The sequence below is a fragment of the Pan paniscus genome, chromosome 17 (genome assembly GCF_029289425.2).
Source record: "Pan paniscus chromosome 17, NHGRI_mPanPan1-v2.0_pri, whole genome shotgun sequence".
NCBI classification, from domain to species: domain Eukaryota; kingdom Metazoa; phylum Chordata; class Mammalia; order Primates; family Hominidae; genus Pan; species Pan paniscus.
In genome coordinates, this window is record NC_073266.2 from 27,582,678 (window position 1) to 27,595,805 (window position 13,128).

Here is a 13,128-nt window from a genome sequence, read left to right on the forward strand (position 1 = left end):
GTATGAGAGCTGTCAGACGGCTCTCACGCTGCCCCCTGACCAGCCTCAGGACACTGTTATGTTCTAATAACTGTACTTTGTTAGGTGAGGTTAGGTGACATCAGTTTAAAGAGTAATTGATTTATTAGTGGAAAGATAACATTTATAAAGGAAAAAGTGACTAAAATATTTTATTTGGACATTTGATGCAAAACGCTTGCAAGTACTAAATGTTTTCAGTCATAAGCTTTGGCAAGATATTACACTTATAAAACTGAAGTTAATTGAAGTTACTTATATTGAGAATGTTAACCAATAAGCCATTGAGGGAGGAAAATTCTCACTTATGGAAAATGATTTATGTGGTTCACAAGAAAGCAGACAATTGCCTTGTATGCTTATTTAAAAAACAATAAAGGAGGGATAGAATTCAATAAACCTATGCAAACTAGAAATGATATTGTCTAGCCAGGCACTGTGGCTCAGACCTGTAATCCCAGCACCTTGGGAGGCCCAGGTGGGCAGATCACCTGAGGTCATGAGTTCGAGACCAGCCTGGCCAACATGGTGAAACCCTGTCTCTACTAAAAATACAAAAATTAGCTGAGCGTGATGGTGCATGCCTGTAATTCTAGTTACTCAGGAAGCTGAGGCAGGAGAATCACTTAAACTCAGGAGGTAGAGGTTGCAGTGAGCCGAGATCACACCACTGCCCTCCAGTCTGGGTGACAGAGTGAGACTCTGTCTTAAAATATATATATATATTGTCTAAAATTCTTATGGGTAAAAGATATGCAATCACCTTGCTTATCAATATTCTGCTATTTTTAAGGCAAATGTTAAAATGATGCTTGGTGTAACAGTAATTATAGTAAAGTCAAAGTCACTACTAACCACTTACATCTTACTTTCAAGACTTGACACCATAAGGCATGCATTAGTGCCCTAAAAATGGAAGAGTGCTTTTTCTTCTTGTTGACATTCCAATTGTAAGACAGAAGATTTAAATTTTGACTATTTTTTACATTTACAGTTTGAAAATGACTTTATTTAAATAATCTTTACCAAAATTTGCCTAAGTTTGGGGAAAGTAAACCAGTAACTCAGATTCTTCAGACTGGGTATTTGTTATTTTTATGATTTATAAAGGCAAGTTTTTGTTTGTTTGTTTGTTTGTTTTTTAACTTAAGTTCTGGGATTCATGCACAGAAAGTGCAGGTTTGTTACACAGGTATACATGTGCCATGGTGGTTTGCTGCAACCAACAACCCGTCATCCAGATTTCAAGCCCCGCATGCATTATTATCCTCATAAATAATAACTATAGAAGGAGGGGAAAGGATAATTATTGAAAATTGAGTGGACTTAGAAGTCAGACATGGAGGCTGCCTAGTGTGTGATACTGAGACAATTGTTTCTTCTCTTTCTTCTTCTACAAAAGAGAGACACTAATACTATATCACCTAGTAGTTGTGAATGCTAAATAAAATTTCTAATAAAAAGCACCTGCCACAGTGCCTGCTCATTTTTCTTGCTTAGACATTGCTATTTGCTCTGCTCATTTTGTCCTTCTCCAATTTGAGAGGTAGTAGTGCAATTTCAAATTCCAATGTTCCTCTTAGAATTATTGAAACTTAAATGGGAAGATATTTTGAGGCCAACCCACTCAGTAAAAGAATCTCTTCTGTGCCATTCATAACAGATAACCATGAATGATTTACAAAGCTTCTTATAAAAATAACTTACATGACCAAGGACAAATGCTGTTTGCCATAGGACTAAGAAAGCCTACATTGATCAACAAAAAGCCACGGCTGTGAGGTCATGATGAGGTGCCATTCATCTGATGAAGAAAAGAACACAATGCAGTCACATGGGTTAATTCTAAAGTCACATTTTCTTCCTGATTTCAATTTTCAGAGATAGATTTAGGATACTTCACTTCCATTTGAAATTTGCTTGAATATGTAAGCCTTATGTATTATTAATCACATTATTTAAAGATAACAATAAGATGGACAGATGCTCTAAACATTATTTATTAGGGACATTGAAAATACTAAATATCATAATTATGGAATTATTTTCCTTCTCAGTTACATTCGTTTGGGGCTATTTTACATAATTGATTTTTATTCTCTTGTCACGTTCCAGCCCATCAGGTAGCCCAGGAGGAACAGGGTGGTGGGTGAATCTTCTTAGATTAATTCACAAGGAAAAATTGCTTCCATGTGACAATCTGGACTTGAATCTGAGAGGAATAAAAGTACCTGGCCAAAATAAGCAGGGAATTTATTTTATTTTTGACACCACAGCATATTTCCTGCTGCTTATAAATCTTGGAGTTTGCACTCTAGAATGTTTGGTTTTTAAGGATACTGAAAGAACAGTGTTTGCTGGCATTATTTCTTCTTTCATTTATCTCAGTAGAGAAATGGCAGGATTAATCTGCTGGTGCCTGTGAGAATTCCTTTTCAAAAGCAGTGTTGTTTTAAAGCAGCAACTAATCCCTGGGGAAGACTCTTGGGTCTTCTGTAATCTTCACTGATTTGATAAGGCTCAAGTTTGGTGTTTTAAAGGTGTTCACAAATCCAAGGATTCCCCATAAAACCCCCAGTGGAAGTGGAGATGGCAGTGCAGAGGGAGCCTGTGCCTTGCTCCTGCATTTTACTGACAGCCAACTTCAGCAAGGAAACCCTTCTCCTCAAATGTCATCAAAGGTTCTTTCTCAACTGACACATCTGTGGTCTTGCTCATTTGTTCATTTTAATTCAGAAGCAGATCTACAAATCAGTCCTAACTGGGAGAAAGTTTCCTGATCTGAAATCTTAAATAAGAAGAGTTGTATTATGAAGATTAAATTGAGTAGAAAAGTTATTTACATAATAAAACAATATATCATTTCACCAAACTGACATTATCTTATATAATCCTATGCTTACAATTCTTTCTAGCTATTACATGAGATTTGAGGCCTTATTTTTTAGATAGTATTTTAATGTATTATTAAGCCAAATTCTGATAAATCAAATGCTTATTCAAATAGGATTTGCAGTTATGACTTAGCCTGTGTAAAGAGGCAGCTTCTTAATAGACTGACAAGTCAAATATGAAGGATAAAAAGAATATTCTATTATAAGTCATCCCCATCTGCTAAAAATTCAGGGATGCAATATTAAGTCCTGCTAAATTTATTCTGGACCTCAAAGATTTTGCACCCTGCTTTCTAATTCCTAGTGTCTATTAGCCTGTCACAGCATCTGCATTCTAGCACATGACATGACCAAATGGGCTGTGCTTCAAGTCTCAACTCTGAGGTTCAAGTTGCTGTTTTTTTAAAGAGCAAGAGACAAAGACTGAGAGAAATCAATCATTTTATTGTCTTCTAGTTAGGCTTTCAACATGTGCTCAGTTCTAGCCTGAGATTTAGTCTAAAGTCTCCAGCTTTAAATTTCCTGGATCCCATTTCTTCAAGTACACAGACATGATCATTTGAAACATGGAACCATTCAGAATGGTAAGAAGCTGAACGGCTGCCCAGTTGCCTTGCAAACTTTGCACTTCATGACTTAGTGTGAATGAAAAGCCTTCTTTGTGGTTGTGCTAAAGGCTGTCACTGCCACTCTTAGTGGGTAAAGTGGGCGACTCCCTTTGCTGGTCCTTAAGGTCACTTTCAGAAACTGGGCAAAACTTCCTGTCATACATACCTCAAAATGTCGGACACTTGGTCTGCCTTCTTGGGGAAAACACTTTCACAATTTGGACAAAGGTTTTACTCCTAGTAGTTTTAGATGCCATTAGTTTCAGTAGAAGAGACGATTTTTTTATTGTAGGAAGTCATGAATCTATTTATTGTCTTCTGGAAAGTTTTGGTATTTATCACAGACTAGTTAACTTTGAGTCCATGACTGACTTTATTCCCCCAGAGTCTTCCAGCCACATCCCTGGTCACCAGGTGAGAGCATGGATGCCCACTCATCCTGTCCTCTGATACCAACACACCTGTGGAGCAGGCCCTTGGGACAGTCAGTGAGAGCCACCTTCATTGCATACAAAGGCGGCCAAGTGTGGTGGCTCACACCTAAAATCCCAGCACTTTGGGAGGGCAAGGTGGGCAGATCACAAGGTCGGGATATTGAGACCATCCTGGCTAACACAGTGAAACCCTGTCTCTACTAAAAATACAAAAAATTAGCCAGGTGTGGTGGCGGGTGCCTGTAGTCCCACCTACTCAGGAGGCTGAGGCAGAAGAATCGCTTGAACCTGGGAGGCAGAGGTTGCAGTGAGCCAAGGTCACGCCACTGCACTCCATCCTGGGTGACAGAGTGGGACTCTGTCTCAAAAAAAAAAAAAAGGCAGGGATATTATTATTGACAATATGTTCATTGAGTGGACATTGCCTAGCATGGACTTGAGTATACAACTCATAATAAAAATGATTTAAAGAATTAGCAAAGAGGAAATCAGCTAAAGTATCTTTAAACTATTTAAATGAAATGATTACAGATTAATCTTCATTTTTATTTCGCCCATTTAATTAATTTAGCAACATTTAACAGCATGTACCTCTTCTCTGCCTTTTTCAAAGAATCAAAGCTCCAAAAACGCCTTTCACCTTTAACTATCTTTTTAGATCAATATTTTTACAATTTCTTGGAATATGTTGTTCTGTCTTTGCAGCATTTGATAGGTGATTTCATGCATTTGAATTGCAAATAACCACAAATACCCCATGGGAAACTTGTGTGAGGCAATTGCAGAGCCCCTGTGTTCCTTTCTTGGGGGGCAGAGTAGAGCTGAGATGAGAGGAACCAGAGTCCCACCCCTCATGCTATCCATCCCAACTCCAGAGAACCTGCATCACTCAAGGAATCTCAGTCACTTCTTCGTACTTCTTTCCTCCTTTAAATTGTAAATACCCCTGAAATAGAATTTCCACCCACTTAATGTAAATAGGTTCCCCATATTGCTTTGAAAATATTGGTCATATGTTTGGGAGCGGGAGACACAGCTCCTTCCCCTACCTCCACTCCTTCTTCCCACTGACTTACCCATCAAGGTTAATAGAAGCTCCATCTACCCAGCTGCTTGAGCCAGAAACACTGATGTGACATGGATTTCTTGGGGCTTTTGTCTGTCACCACCAACAAATCCTTTGAATTATACCTTCAAATTCTGTCTGAAATCAGTCCACTTTTCTCTACTCACTGCCACAATCCTCACCAAGCAGCCACTGCCTCTCAGCAAGGCCTGAAAATATGTTCTAAATGGATCTCCCCACTTGAGCTTCCCTTCTTACCCTATCCAATTGATGCTGCACACAGCATCTGGATTATTCTTGTAAAATTAAAATTAAATTATGCCACTTCCCTAGATAAAACACTTCTTTGGTTTCCCATTAACCTAGAATAAAATTCAGTCTCTTGACCTTGATGCTCATGACTCTGCATGGTTTGGCCACATCCTGCCTTCATGTCCTCACCCTGTGCTTTTGCCCCACTCCCTCACTGTGCTGTAGCCACCCTGTCCTTCTCTCTGTGTTTGGCTAGGGTAAGCTCTCTTCCTGCTGGGTCTCTTCCAGGCTGTTCAATCTCATGTAGATGTCTTCTCCTCACTCTTGTCCTTCTGGACTCTGCTGTACAGTTTTCTCTTGTGCAGATGCTCTTCTCCCAACTCTTGTCTTTCTGGGGCTCTGCTATGTAGTTCACTCTTGCACGGATGCTCTTCTCCCCACTCTTGTCCTCCTGGGGCTGTGCTGTGTACTTCACTCTTGCACAGATGCTCTTCTCATTCTTGTCCTTCCGGGATTCGCTCTTCAGTTTATTCTTGCACAGATGTTCTTCCCATCTTGTCTTTCTTGAGCTCTGCTGTGTAGTTCACTCTTGCATGGATGCTCTTGTCCCCACTCTTGCCCTTCTGGGGCTTTGCCAGGGCACACTGATATGTAGGTGAACTGCTCTTGATTGACCATTTCTTGCTAGGGCTTCAGAGAAGGATGCTTTTTTTATCTATGGGCATGTTTATTTATTCAGTATATCTTTACTGAGAGCCTACTATGTGCCAGGATAAACAAAAACTAATATTTAACAAGAACTATTTTTTGTTTTCTTGCTTTGCTTGCCAAGACTTTTGTCCTTTTTTAAAAAAATCACATTTACCTTGGGAATAACTAGAGTAGGTCATTCCAAATCCCTTTAGTCAGACATAATCTCTTTTTTCTCTCAATGTCCTTAGGACCTTATAGTCTCAATTTATAAGTAGTTATATCTTCCCTGAGTGACTACTGGGGTCCCTCAGAAAACCACTGGGGTCCCATGTGGATTTTCATTTGTTATCCCACCCTGGACCTAGCACTGTGCTTGGAGCAGAGCCCAGTCTTGGTTAAAAAAGTGCTGAGTGGAGGGAGGGATAGATGGAGGAGATAGGAAGGAATACTGTTGATTCTGAAACAGTACCTTCTCTGCTCAATATTTTGACACCTTGATATCAAAGATGTGAGTTTTGTTTGCATCTTAGTCTATCACAAGTAATTATATGGGTTCTGAATCTTTCTGGAAACTGTTGAGCACCAAGAAGGAATTGTACATCCTCAAAATGCTGCCTTTGTCATCACTGTATAAATTTTTTATTTTTGGAGTGAATACCAGGGTGAATCATTTAGAACAGCTACACTTAGCTGGTTCCTACAAGAGAAAATAGGTGGTTCAGGATGAGTAGTAATCTCTGGAACTAATGTGAACTGAGTGGATGATATAGGGGTGTGTGTGTGTGTGTGTGTGTGTGTGTGACTGCTGATTTGTTTTGATGGTGTTCCATTAAGTGATTTTTACAAAAATATCTTAAAGAAAAAAGCCTTTAAACAGTCAATTGTATTTGGCTAGTCTCCATTATTGTTCATTTCCCTTTCAAATGATGTTCAGATGATTCTTAAAGACTATTGCCATTCTAAGTAGGTGAATTAACCTGGGAAGTTTTAAAAAAGTTCAAGTGCAGGGTCAGAATAGTTCCCAGACCTATGAAGTCAGAATCCTAGGGGTAGGGGAGTATGTGTGGTAGGAATTGGACTAGTTTTTTCAAAGCTCCACAGATCCTTTAGGCATTGGTCTAACTGGCCACTGTCTGCTGATTCAGTTTGTCCTTCCCTGTCCTTTATTAAACTTTCATTGCTTTGTAGATGGTGGTTGAAAGCAACATCTATACACTCACTTTTCCAAATGAAATAGGGACTGCTTAAGCTGATCTTAGGAGTTTGGAAGAATAATCTTCCCAAAACAAATGTAGCAACAGAATAAAATATTTGCTTTATCCATTAAATGCTATCACGTTAGGCTTGCATAAGGTACACACAATAGCATTCAAACACATCTATCTTTTTTTCCCTCACTGCTTCCTTTCACAAGGGAACCCTGGGGATGAAATTCGTCTTCTGCAGTGAGTCACAACCTTGTCTTTTCCTTCCTCTGGCTCTTGTATTGAGATGAACCCATTCTGTTAAGATAAATTGTTAACTTTTAATAATAAACAATGAATAAACAACTGATGACACTTCAGAAAAATGCTCCTTTTGCCTCCCAGATCTTTTGGCTCATTATACATGACTTTGATACACTTCTATAGAAATGTTTTTAAAAGCTTGGTTTTAACCATGAAGAAGAGAAAAAAATGGGTTCAGCTGCATGAAAAGCTCTGCTCTGAGGTCCAAAGCTCGACTGAAACCTAAAGGAGGTTCCAGAGATAATTTATTTCAATCTATTTTCCAAATAAGGGAGTCTGCTAGGATATGATTAAAAATATATATTTTCAAATTGTGCCTATTCAGCTGAACCCCTATGGAGAATTCATTGATCAGTGGTTGCCAATGTCGGCCAGGGCATGAATTCTGGAGGGGCTGCTTCAGGTCACCCCAGAGAGTACTTCAATCGTACAGCTTCCTGGAATTCATTCCCATAATTTCTGATTTAGTAAGTTTGAGGTTGAGCCTGGTCATCTGCCCTCTTAAAGGTCCCCAGGTGATCCTTAGGATTTATTCCAACCCAGTTGGATTTTTACAGTGCTTGGGAGTAATGAAACATGGATGTTTGTGTCCTACCAAAAGTGATTTATTGTGTCTTCTTTGTCCAAAATTGAGTGGAAATCACGGTGGATGCCACGGCTTAATGGAACCAGTACTGCTGTAGGGTGAGAGGATGTTGTGGGATGAGATGCAGAGACGCAAAGGTTTAGATCCCGTCTCATTGTGGGATGAGAGCTTTGTGTTTAGGCCCTCATTCAGGGCCCTAACAGAGAACAGGCTGGCCTTGTGTAAAGTTGATTCCATAGCACCTAAAGTTTCCTTATGTGAAATGAGAGATCTTACACTAATACAGGTTATCAAATGTTGAAATCAGCAACTTTTATCTATGTTTTCCAGTATTCTATTATTTTTATTTTATTTTTAACTGACTAATAACTATTGTATATATTTATGGGGTATATAATGTGGTATTTTGATACATGTATACACTGTGGAATGAGCAAATCAGGCTAATTAGCATATTCATCTCAAATACTTATTATTTATTTGTGTTGAGGACATTAACATCCTCTCTTAGCTATTTTATTTTTTATTATTTTGTTTTATTTATTTATTTATTTTTTGAGATTGAGTCTCATTCTGTCACCTAGGCTGGAGTGCAGTGGCGTGATCTCGGCTCACCGCGACCTCTGCCTCGTTGGTTCCAGTGATTCTCCTGCCTCAGCCTCCTGAGTAGCCGGGATTACAGGCGTGCGCCACCATGCCCAGCTAATTTTTGTAGTTTTAGTACAGACAAGGTTTCACCATGTTGTCCAGGCAGGTCTCGATCTCCTGACCTCAGGTGATCCACCTGCCTCAGCTTCCCAAGGTGCTGGGATTATAGGCATGAACCACTGTGCCCGGCCAACTATTTTGAAATATACATTAAAAACTACAGTCACCATGCAGTGCAATAGGTCCCCCAAAATCATTCTTCATGTCTAAGTGAAATTTTGTACCCCTTGATCAGCATCTGCCCTTTCCAGGTCCCTGGCCTCCTTCCCCAGCCTCTGGTAACTACCCCTCTACTCTCTACTTCTATCAGTGCAACTTCTTTAGATTCCACGTATAAGTGAGATCATGCCGTATTTGTCTTTCTGTGCCTGGCTTATTTCAATTAGCATATTCTTCTTTAGATTTATGCATGTTGTTGCAAATAACAAGATATCCTGTTAAAATCATAAACTTTTAAAGAGGTGAGATAAACGACTTACATATCTTTAAATAAGTTTTAGATTTTGACATGGTCAATAATCTGTATAATCATTTATTTGACTTTTTAAACTGTAAAGAGTTTATTTTGTCTTCAGTTTCTAAGATGACTCAGGAACCAGGGAAGTTAAATCTTTATTTACAGCCTTTCCTCCTCCTTAGCCTCAAGGCCAGATTGAAGTTTTGTTCCACTGCAGGGACAGCTTACAGCTCCAGCAAGCAAGACTGCCTGTTAGTAAACATGCGAGAGTGAGTCCATGCTCTTTCAGAGGTTCAGTGTTTATACTTTAGCAGACGAATCACTTTGGGGGAAAAAGCCTGCCTGTTAATAAGCCAGCCTGACGTGACTAATGGCAGTTCTGGCCCTGACCTACCAGGACAGTAGGGGCTCACAGAGTCTAACCCGTCTCGCTCTTGGCTCTCAGCTTGGCAAATTTAAAAAGTATTTCCAACCGACAGCCCCAGGGATTTCTGTATAAAAATGCTGAAAACCCTAAAGTACAGTGGTATGTTTATAAAAATCACAAAGGCCCAATCCTTCCTAAGACAGGTCAGGGAAATGCATTTGTATAACCTCACAAAGACATCTTGATCAGAGATTTCTATTTGATTTAATCTACATCCGTAGCAATTCTATAATTGAATAAGAACGCATTTATTATGAAAGTCACAAGTGTGTTTCTGACTGTGACCCAGGCGGCCCTTGCTGTGTTCTTTCTTTGGCTTCTTTTTCAAGTGCAATGACTAAAGGTTTTGGCCAAACTTCCTTCCTAGAGGGAGATTTTAAATGTGTTGCTCACCTGTTGTGATGGGGAAAGAAGCAACAGATGCCTGATGAGCAGGTCATTTGTGTGTTGACGATGGTGTGGGTGTCCTGGCGATAGCTCTCGGGAGTGGATTTCTTTGTGGTGAGATGGAGTAAGCTGAATGGAAGAGCTGCCCTGGGACCCGGGCCTTAGGAGCTGGAGAAGGCATCCTAAGGGGTGGGAACAACCTGTCCCACAGCAAAGAGGCAAAGAGAGCTTGTGGATTATGGATTCTGCTAGTCATTTCTTGCAAGGAATTCAAGGAATGCTGACAGGCAAGGAGATGGCATAGATCTGGAAAGGCAGAGTGGTCTTAGGGGCAGCAGCACCTCGAGGGGGGCCATCTCTGTATTCCCTCCAGGTAACCTCAACAGGCTACTGACGTTTAAACCATCATATGCTGGCGAATTCCAAAAAGCCCTCTTCAGCTCCAGCCCCTCTCCAACACTCCAGACTCCTATAATAGCTGCCTACTGGATACCTCCAAGAAGAATGCCTGAATGGGGTCTCAGAACTGAATTTTCAAAACAGAAATGTGGACTCTCCGTCTCCAATCTGCCTCCCTCCTGTCTGTCCTCCCTAGACAAAAATAGAGGAGCTACCCTGATTATCATCTATCCTTCCTCCCCACTTTAAACTTCCTAGCTGCTCCTACTAATCTAACCTCCAAAACAGACTCCAAAGACAGGATCTTCACTTCAGCCCCACCACTCCCTCCCCTCTCCTCCAGCACAGCCACCACCTCCCTGCTGCTGCCTCCCTCTGCTCCGCCCCAGGAGCAACTAGAGTTATGTGGCAAAGCAAATCATGTGTGCCTCTCATTAGATGGAGTGGTTGAAGATCAAAGTCTGATTTGAGTAGGTTCAAGAGAAATTAGCTAGGGAAGCATTTTTACTCTAAATGGAGTGGTGAGTCCAGCCCACTCTTCTGGAGTGTTTCACCTTAAGAGACAAACGTGGGTTGAAAGGATGTGTTTCTTTAAGGTGAGACAGCAAGGCACCCTTGCCTGTTAACAGGGGTGATCCAGCAGAAAGAAAGCACATTGTGATGCAGGAGAGAGAGCCAGGATGGCTGGGCTGTTCTCTCCCTGGTGTCCTGAGCAGATGGGATGCAGTCATCATGGCTGGAGCACATGCAGCTTGTCTTGTTACAGGAGGAGGGCAGAGTGCGTGCGTGGCAGGCCAGCTGCAGGTGAGTGGTCTGATGTACTGGCTGGAGCTGGCAGCTCCTCTCTGGGAGCAGTAGAAAGCAAGGTCATCCTCTGAGAATGAGATGGGAATTGTTCTCTAGGGGAGTGGAAGTGGCCACAGGCCTGGGGACACTTACCCTCTTTCTGCACATGCCACCAAGCCTTGGACCAGCTCTTTCCTCCATCCGGAATGCACTTTGCCAGGACTTTCACAGGGCTGGTAACTTTGTGATATTCAGATCTTAGCTTAAATGTCACCTCCTCAGAGAGGCTTTCCTTGACCTCTGAATCGGAAACAGCCACCCAGTTTATCACTACCACATCACCCTATTCGACCTCCCTGAAGGGGGCATTCATTACTGTGAGATATTTAGCTAGTTAATATTTTACTTGTTTACGTGTTTATTGCTATCTCTTCCTATATATGCTAGGACACACTAGGCCCTGTATGGGTAGAAAAATCTTATTGATTGAGCATGAGATGTTCCTCTTGCTTCAGAAAAAAATATACAAATGTGTCATGATGAAATACAGTAGAAGTCAAGTTGAAGTGGCCCAGGATTAAATCCCTGTGTGTGTGTGTAGGTGGGTGGAGGGCTGGCTGGGTGCATCCTGTAGCCTTGGCTCATCAATAGTCAACTCCAGTCACCCACTGTGTGCACCCTTCTGGGCACACAAAAGGCCGCTGAGTCCTGAAGGCCACTTTACGCTTAACTAGAACTTGGCACTGGCACTCCAGTCCCTGCCTTCCTCCCGTGAACTTGCTCATAGTAAGAGGTCAGACACCATCAGTGAATATTATGTAACTATCTGACCTAAATATATCAAAAAAGAACCATTAAAAATGGGAACATGGAGAGGCCAGACCCTACTTCTTTAAGTCTTAAATAGATGCCTGAACTGGGCTTAACAATTCTTCTTAGCTTTGTGAGACTAAAGATACGAAGTCTCTTGGCCTAGAGAAAAATGCACACAAAGTTTCATGCATCTCAGACAGACTCCTTTTGCCTTAAGGTGATGGCTTTATTTATGATTTATTTTCTTCTTTTCTTTTCTTTTTTTGTTTTTTTTTTTGAGTTGAAGTCTCGCTCTGTCACCAGGCTGGAGTGCAGTGGCACAATCTCGGCTCACTGCAACCTCCGCCTCCCAGGTTCAAGCAATTTTCTCCTTCCTTAGCCTCCTGAGTAGCTAGGACTACAGGCACGTGCCACCACACTCAGCTAATTTTTTGTATTTTTAGTAGAGATGGGGTTTCATCATTTTGGCCAGGATGGTCTTGATCTCTTGACCTCGTGATCTGGCCGCCTCAGCCTCCCAAAGTGCTGGGATTACAGGAGTCAGCCACCGCACCCAGCCATTTATTTACGATTTCTTAAAAAAAAAAAAAAAAAAAAAAGAAAGAAAGAAAAAAGAAAAAGTCGTAACCCTTCTAGGGAAATATTCTAATTAGCCAAAGAATTTTTCCCATTTATTCTTTAAACGCAAAACGAACAAGCAAAAATGCCTTAGCATACCCAGTTTAAAATAATACATGGAAATATGCATATGTTCTGGTACATGTGTTTACTCCCTAAATCTCTGCTTAAAGCACTTAGGTGCTGAGCTGCCCAGGCTTGAACCAGCGTATCATTCTCTAAAAGGATGAGATAGGAAGCAGCTCTATATTTAGCCAAGAGAAGCCCGGGACCACTCGTCCTTCCACAGTCAGGAAATATGGAAATAGTGAACAAAGATAAACTTAGAAAAAAAACAGAATTTCCTAAGCATTGATTGGACTCACCTTTCAGTCGAAGCCGTGGATAGTTTTATCAAACTTCCTATCACCTTGGTGGCCAACTCTGTAAATTTGAAGATCCAAACCCAGATCGATCTAAACTAAACTTGTTAAT

The 13,128-nt window shown here is 40.9% G+C and overlaps 1 protein-coding gene across 4 annotated transcripts in view; it reads left to right on the top strand.

Annotated features, from left to right (window-relative positions):
• Positions 1-13,128, top strand: part of PIEZO2 (piezo type mechanosensitive ion channel component 2) — a 478,719-nt gene that overhangs the window by 277,682 nt on the left and 187,909 nt on the right. The gene's annotated exons all lie outside the window — the stretch shown is intronic.